The following is an 8,447-nucleotide window of genomic DNA, read 5'->3' on the forward strand; positions in this document are numbered from 1 at the left end:
GGCCTGCTCCGCCTCCGAGTCATGCCGCCGCCCGTTCGCTCCGGCTCCCGGTGCACACCCGCTTCACCCGCGCCGCCGCCGCCGCCGCTCCCCTTACAGGACAACAGCCAATATGGCGGCGCCCGGCGCCCCTCAGCCCGCTGCCAGCAGGTCAAAGGGCACGCGGAGTCCGCGCCGACGCACTCGCCTCGGAAGCCGTCGGCGCCATTTTTCATGAGGGCATTGCCCTGAGTGTCCCGGGGTGTTGGCAGGGGGAGACGCCCTCCCCCGACACTGCTGGGTCTGGAGGGGCTGCGACCTCCCAGCGGAGCGGGTGCAATGCTGTGGCAGCGGGCCTAGGAGCTTAATAATAGCCTGTTCATCGGGTAAGTGGATACACTGCTGCTAGAGTGCTTTGACCACAGCCCCTGACGACACCTTTCCCGGTAGCACCTGCTGGCAGGTAGGGCCCGATCTCCCTGTGCAAGGGAGAGAGGACTAGAGGAGGCAGAAGGGCCAAGAAAGGAGGCTCGACGCCCTCCAGCCAGGGCTCCTGCGCTCCTGTGGTCGGCAAGGGGTGTTCTGGGTGCCGGAGTCTACCTGGTGGTCAAGGCTGACACACACATAATGCAACCCAGGGAGACCCAGTGGGCATCCGAGGCTCGGCTGACGATAGTGGTTCCAAAACTGGTTCATGTGCAGGAGAGGATTTTGAGAGGAGCACAAAGGAACAATAACATAATAATAATAATAGCTGGTGCCCATGGCTCATGCCTGTCATCCTAGCTACTCAGGAGGCTGAGATCTGAAGCTCAAGGTTGAAGGCCAGCCTGGGTAGGAAAAGCACATGAGACTCGTATCTCCAATTAATCAGCAAAAAGCTGGAAGTGGAGCTGGGGTCCAAGTGGTAGAGCAGCAGCAAAGGGACAACACCTGAGTTCAAGCCCTACTACATATTGTGTGCACACACACACACAGACATAAAGACTTTACAAGGGTCAAGCTCTTGCTTAGCTGTTTCAGTCAATACAGGCTGCTCTACCACTTGACCCTTACCTTCCACTTTTAGCCTCAGTACTGGAAAACAAGCAAACTGATATAATAGCATATACTCATAGTCCCAGATACTCAAGAGACTAAAACAGGAGGATTACTTGATCCCAAGACTTAAAGGCCACCCAGCGAGACCCTTTCTCAAAGAAAACAAAAAAGTACATTATATATTTATACTTATGTATGTGTATGCAAAATAGCAGAATGAACTCATCAAAATTGTAAAAAAAAAAAATTCCATCATTGGAAATGAATTTTTTTTGGTGGTTTAAGAGATCTCAATTCAGGGCTTCACACTTACTAAGCAACAACTCCACCACTTGAGCCACATCTCTGGCCCTGGAAATGATTTTTATTAAAACAACAATGACAGATGTATGTGTTAGCAAGTCAAAAGCTTTGGCCTGGCACAGGGTCAGGTGTGGTGAAGTGTCCTATAACACTAGCACTCAGGAGGCTGAAGCATGAGGACTACAAGTTTGGGCTATATAGCAATACCCTGTCACACTCTTACAAATGAGAGAGAGAGACAGAGACAGAGAGACAGAGACACACACACAGAAAACTTTAGAATGGTTAAAACAAGATTTCAATTTTTTTGTCAGTCATGGGGCTTGAACTCTGGGCCTGGGCACTGTCTCTGAACTCTTCAGCTCAAGGCGAGTACTCTACCATTTGGACTACAGTGTCACTTCTGGTAAATTGGAGATAAGTCCCATGGACTTTCCTGCCCAGGCTGGTTTTAAACCACAATTCTCAGATCTCAGCCTCCTGAGTAGCTAGGATTACAGGTGTGAGCCACTGGCGCCCAGCTCCATTCATTTTTGAGAGTTAGGGTGTCCCCTGGAAGTTCTTCCCTAGATTGTAGACCAAAGTCAGAAGTTATGTCGTCATGAGTTGAGAGGAAGTTGCTGTCCTTGGTCCTGAATTGTAGTTACTGTTCCATGAACTATAGTAAACAACTCTTGGTGGTTGTTGTTGAAGTTCTCAATATATTTGTCCTTATGAACCAATAGTTCTGTGAAACACATACAAAAGAAATTAACCATCTTTATCATATGGGTCAATTTTCTCTAAGTTCCAAAAAGTTACTTCTAATTTTTTTCATTCATTCATTCTTTTGATGTTCCTTTCTTTCTTTTTTTTTTCTCTTTTCTTTTTTTGTGTTGGTCATGGGGCTTGAACTCAGAGTCTGATTGCTGTCCCTGAGCTCCTTTGCTCAAGGCTAGTACTCTACCACTTTGAGCCACAGTGCTTCTGTTTTACTGGTGGTTAATTGGACTTTCCAGCCCACTGGCTTTGACCTATGATCCTCAGATTTCAGCCTCCTGAGTAGCTAGGATTATAGGTGTGTGCCACCAGTGTCCTTTCTTTCATTCTTTTTGGGGGCTAGTAGTGGGGCTTGAACTCAGAGTCTAGATACTTAGCTTTTCCATTCAAGTTGGCCCTTTACTACTTGAGCCACAGCTCCACTTCCAGTTTTTGCTGGTTAGTTGGAGATAAGAGTCTCAGGTGGCTCAGTGGTAGTGTGCTTGCCTTGCATACAGGAGACCCTGGGTTCAATTCCTCAGCACCACATAAATAGAAAAAGCCGGAAGTGACACCATGTCTCAAGTGGTAGAGCAGTAGCCTTGAGCTGAAGAGCTGAGGGACAGCGCCCAGGCCCAGAGTTCAAGACCCATGACTGACAAAAAAAAAAAAGAGTCTCATAGATTTTCCTCCTGAGATCCTCACATCTCAGCTTCCTGATTAGCTGGAATTATAGTCAGAAACCACCAGCTCCCCAGCTTTTCAATTTCTGTATTTATCTTATTTCAGACATTAACACACTTCACTATGCTGTGCACGGTTCCATGTGCCAGTGGTCAGATTCCTACAAGAATCCTCTAAATGGACAAAAATAGCAAATGCTTAGGGGATCTAGGTGTACCCACGACTTCACAGCAATATTTCCATGCACATTAACTCAGACATTAGGCAGAAATGATATGCAGTCTCAAGCTGCAAAAGTATTGAACTAGCCAGGTGCCGGTGGCTTACACCTGTCATCCTAGCTACTCAGGAGACTGAGATCTGAGGATTGCAGTTCAAAGCCAGTTCAGGCAGGAAAGTCTGTGAGACTCTTATCTCCAATTAAGCACAAAAAAAAATCTGGAAGTGGTGCTGTAGCTCAAGTGGTAGAGTGCTAGCCTTGAGCAACAGGAGCTTAGGGACAGCCCACAGTACCCAAAACCAGCAAAAAAAAAAAAAAATGTACTAATGATAGAACAGCCTCTTTTTTTTTTTTAATCTCCCCTCACCCCAGTGGTGGGGTGAAACTCATGACTTCACACATACTAGACCATTACTCTACACTCAGCTACATATTTTCCAACCCTAGAACAGTCTGTTTTTGAGCGATGACAGGGCTGGAAACACAAAAGCAGTGAGCTCATCATACTTGGATTTTCCCAGTTGACAATGATCTCATTCCACACTGGTTATAACCAAGACCACTGAAGGGAGCTGCCACTTGTGACATTTGATATTTCCTCATCTGTGGTTCATCCAAGACTCTGGCAGGCCTTGCACTAAATGCTGTGGCTGTTCTGGAAAATTCCCCTTTGGTCTGCCTCTTAGCCACCTGCCTAGGTTCCATTAATATTTTTCTTTGGAGGGGTGCCAGTATTGGCACATAAACTCGGGGCCTGGTTGCTGTTAATTGTTTTTTTCTCCCTCAGCTCTTCAGCTCAAAAGCTAGCACTTGGGGCTGGGAAGATGGCTCAGTGGTAGAGCACTTGCCTTGCATGCCTGAGGCCCTGGGTTCGATTCCTCAGCACCACATAAGCAAAAAGAGAAAAGCCAGAAGTGGCGCTGTGGCTCAAGTGGTAGAGCTCTAGCCTTGAGCTGAAGAGCTGAGGGACAGCGCCCAGGCCCAGAGTTTAGGCCCCACGACCGGACCCAAAAACAAAAACAAAACAATCAAAGGCTAGCGCTCTACCATTTGAGCCACAGCACCACTTCTGGTTTTTTGGTGGTTCACTGGAGATAAGAGTCCCACAGACTTTCCTGCCCAGGCTGGCTTCAAATCATGATCCTCAGATCTCAGTCTCCTGAATAGCTAGCATGACAGCACCTGGCTTTCGTTTGGTTTTATCACTCAAGGTTGGCAGTCTATCACTTGAACCACAGCTCTATTTCTACCTTTTTGGTTGATTAACTGGCCATAAAACTCTCGTGGTTTTGTCTTTCCAGGTTGGCTTCAAAACACAATCCTCTGATCTCAGCCTCTTGAGTAACTAGGATGACAGGCGTGAGCCACCGGCACCGAGCTCTTACCGTACTCTTTTGATGTGGTGTCAGGCCTTCCTCTCATTTTGTATGGAGGTAGCCCTCTGCAGAGTGACAGTAATTCTAGCCTTGCCCTGAAGGAAGTCAGGAGAGGCATGTACAGTGTGTCTTTCATGGGATACTGCCATACCCTGGCACAAGACTTTACGCCAAGTGTCCAGGCCCTGACCAGTTGTCCTTCTCAGGAACTTGTTTATTCTGGCAGTTGTTCACCTGGCTCTTATCTGACCTATGTTCTGTTTATTCCTACCAAGACAGCTGCAGGCTATGAGAGACCTGACTGGCAGCTTTTATTGTGGGATATGTTGTGGTTTGGACCACAGGGATGAGGAATAAGCAAACTGTATCACCAGCAACCGTACAGGAAGGGGATATTCTAATTAGGCCAAAGGTGACAAGAATCAACTGGGCATCATATAGCTTACATTCCAGCTAAAAATAAATGCTGAGGGAATGACTTGATTAAACAACCTGTGACATCTGGTGTGGGTTGCACAAGTGTAGCCCGCACTTGACAATTCATAGAAATATAAATGTTTGCACTTGTATGTATGTATTTTATTTAATTAATTTACTTTTTGTTGGTCATGTGGCTTGAACTTGGGGCCTGGGTGCTGTCCCTGAGATCTTTTTTCCTCAAAGTTAGAGCTCTACCATTTTTTTTGGGGGGGGTCAGTCATGGGGCTTGAACTCTGGGCCTGGACGCCGTCCCTCAGTTATTCAGCTCAAGGCGAGTGCTCTATCACTTGAGCCACAGCACCACTTCTGGTTTTCTGGTGGTTCATTGGAGATAAACGTCTTACAGACTTTCCTGCGTGGGTTGGTTTTGAACTGTGATCCTCAGATTTCAGCCTCCTGAGTAGCTAGGATGATAGGCATGAGCCACCAGCACCCAGCTTTGTGAAATTACTTTTTTTTGTTTTTGGTTGTTAGTGGGGCTTGAACTCTGGGCCGGGGTGCTGTCCCTCAGCTATTCAGCTCAAACATTTTTTTGGGGGGGTGGGTCTTGGGGCCTGGGCATTGTCCCTCATGTGAAATTACTTTTTATCAAATATAATTTTGTTTTTTGTTATTAAGATGCTGTACAGAGAGGCTATGATTTCATAATGTTTATATAATTGTTTTTCAGATTTTTTTTTGGGGGGGGTCCGGTCATGGGGCTTGAACTCTGGGCCTGGGCGCTGTCCTTCAGCTCTTCAGCTCAAGGCTAGCGCTCTACCACTTGAGCCACAGCGCCACTTCCGGCTTTTTACTTTTTGCTTATGTGGTGCTGAGGATTCAAACCCAGGGCCTCATGCATGCACGGCAAGCGCTCTACCACTGAGCCACCTTCCCAGCCCCAATATGAAGTTCTTATCTCCAGAAAAAGCTGGAAGTGGGGCTGGGAAGGTGGCTCAGTGGTAGAGTGCTTGCTTTGCATGTCTGAGGCCCTGGGTTGGATTCCTCAGCACCACATAAGCAAAAAGAAAAAAGCTGGAAGTGGCGCAAAAAAAAAAAAAAAAAAACCGGAAGTGGCGCTGTGGCTCAAGTGGTAGAGCACTAGCCTTATCCACAGATGCCTATGGACAGTGCCCATGCCTTGAATTCAAGCCCCAGGACTGGCATAAAAAAAAATTGAGAGAGGACTGGGAAGGTGGCTCAGTGGTAGAGCGCTTGCCTTGCATGTCTGAGGCCCTGGGTTGGATTCCTCAGCACCACATAAGCAAAAAGAAAAAAGCTGGAAGTGGCGCTGTGGCTCAAGTGGTAGAGCGCTAGCCTTGAGCTGAAGAGCTGAAGGACAGCGCTCAGGCCCAGAGTTCAAGCCCCATGACCGACAAAAAAAAGAAAAAAAAGAAAAGCTAGAAGTGGAGCTGTGGCTCAAGTGGTACGCTAACTTTGGACACAAACGAAAAACAAAAAACTCAAAACAGTGCCCAGACCATGAGCTCAAGCCCCAGAACCAAACACACAGACACACACACACACAGACACACACAAAACTATTGATGCAAGTAACAGCTAGAGGGAAACTCTGCTGGATGGGGGGCGGGGCAGCTAACCCCTAAGGTTACATATTATAGCTTTTCCATTTATGTAACATTGCTGAAAGAACACTAGGGAAGGAGAATACTGAAGACTGCTGGGAGTTAAGGGGGTGGGGGCATGGGAAAGTGGGCGTGGCTACAAAAGAACAACATAAGAAACACATCATGGATGGACACAGTCTCTGTCTATATTGTATCAATGTGAGCATCTTATCATTGGGAAATACCAGGCAATGGGAACCCTAGATCTCTGCAGTATCTCTGCATTGTTTCTTTCTTTCTTTTGCTTTTTTCTTGCCAATCCTGGGCCTGAGCCACAACTCTATTTCCAGCATTGCTTTATAGTAGTTTTCTGGAAATAAGAATCTCAGGTTGGGCAGTGGCTCATGCCCGTAATCCTAGCTACTCAGGAGGCTGAGATCTGAGGATCGCCGTTCAAAGCCAGCCCGGGCAGGAAAGTCCGTGAGACTTTTTATTTTTTTTTTTGCCAGTCGGGGGCCTGAACTCTGGGCCTGGGCGCTGTCCCTCAGCACTTCAGCTCATGGCTAGCGCTCTACCACTTGAGCCACAGTGCCACTTCTGGCTTTTTCTGCTTATGTGGTGCTGAGGAATCGAACCTAGGGCCTCATGCATGCAAGGCAAGCACTCTACCACTGAACCACCTTCCCAGCCCAGTCTGTGAGACTCTTATCTCCAATAAACCACTAGAAAACTGGAAGTGGTGCTGTGGCTCAAGCGGTAGGGTGCTCGCCTTGAGCTGATGAGCACAGGGACAGTGCCCAGGCCCAGAGTTCAAGCCCCATGACCAACAACAAAAAAAAAAGAATCTCAGGTCGGGCTGAGACTGTGGCTCAGTGGTAGAGTGCTTGCCTTGCATGCCTGAGGCCCTGGGTTCAATTCCTCAGCACCACTTAAGCAGAAAAAGCCCAAAGTGGCACTGTGGCTCAAGTGGTAGAACATTAGGCCTGAGCTGAAGAGGTTAGGGACAGCGCCAAGGCCCAGAGTTCAAGCCCCATGACTGACAAAAAAAAAGAATCTCAGGTCTAGTCAGGCACTGCTGGTGGCTCACACCTGTAATCCTAGCTACTCAGGAGGCTAAAATCTGAGGATTGAGGTTCAAAGCCAGCTTGAGCAGGAAAGTCCGTGAGTCTCTTATTTACAATCAACCATCCCAAAACCAGAAGTGGCACTGTGGCTCAAGTGGTAAAGCGCTAGAATTGAGGTGAATAGCTCTGAGACAGCACCCAGGACCTAAGTTCAAGCCCCACAACTGACCAAAAAAAAAAAAAAAAAAAGAATCTCAAGTCTGAGCTGGCTTCAGACTCAATCCTGAAGTCTCAAACTTCTGAGTAGCTAGGATGATAGCCCTGAGCCACCAATGTCTGCCTCCCCCCTGTCTCTCCCTCCCTCCATGCCTGCCTTCCTCCCTCCCTCCCTTCTTTCCTTCTTTTCTTTCCTTAGTCCTGGGGCTTGAACTCAGGGCCTGGGCACTGTCCCTGAGCTTCTTTTGCTCAAAGCTAGCACTCTACCACTTGAGTCACAGCACCACTTCTGGCTTTTTCTCTTTATGGGGCTTTGTGTATGCTAGGCTGAAGAGCTGAGGGGTAGTGCACAGATCCATAGTTCAAGCCACACAACCAACAACAACAACAACACCTAGGTAGACGGGTTCCTATGACTCATGCCTATAATCCTAGCTACTCAGGAGTCTGAAGCCAGCCTGGGCAGGAGAATCTATGAGACTTAGTCTAATTCAACACCACAAAAGCCAGAAGTGGTGCTGTAGCTCAAGTGGAAGTGTGCTAGCTTTGAGCAGAAAAGCTCAAAGACAGTGCCCAGGCCCTTAGTTCAAGCCCCAGAAACACACACACACACATATGAGGTAATCTTTTTTCTGTTGAAGGACAACATAAGAAATTTCTATTAAATTTCCCACCTTAGGACCAAATGAAAACAAAGAAGTCCAAAAATGAAGAAGAAGAAGAAGAAGAAGAAGAAGAAGAAGAAGAAGAAGAAGAAGAAGAAGAAGAAGAAGAAGAAGAAGAAGAAGAAGAAGAGGAG

The sequence above is a fragment of the Dipodomys ordii genome, unplaced genomic scaffold, assembly GCF_000151885.1.
Source record: "Dipodomys ordii isolate 6190 unplaced genomic scaffold, Dord_2.0 Scaffold29, whole genome shotgun sequence".
Classification (NCBI taxonomy): Eukaryota; Metazoa; Chordata; class Mammalia; order Rodentia; family Heteromyidae; genus Dipodomys; species Dipodomys ordii.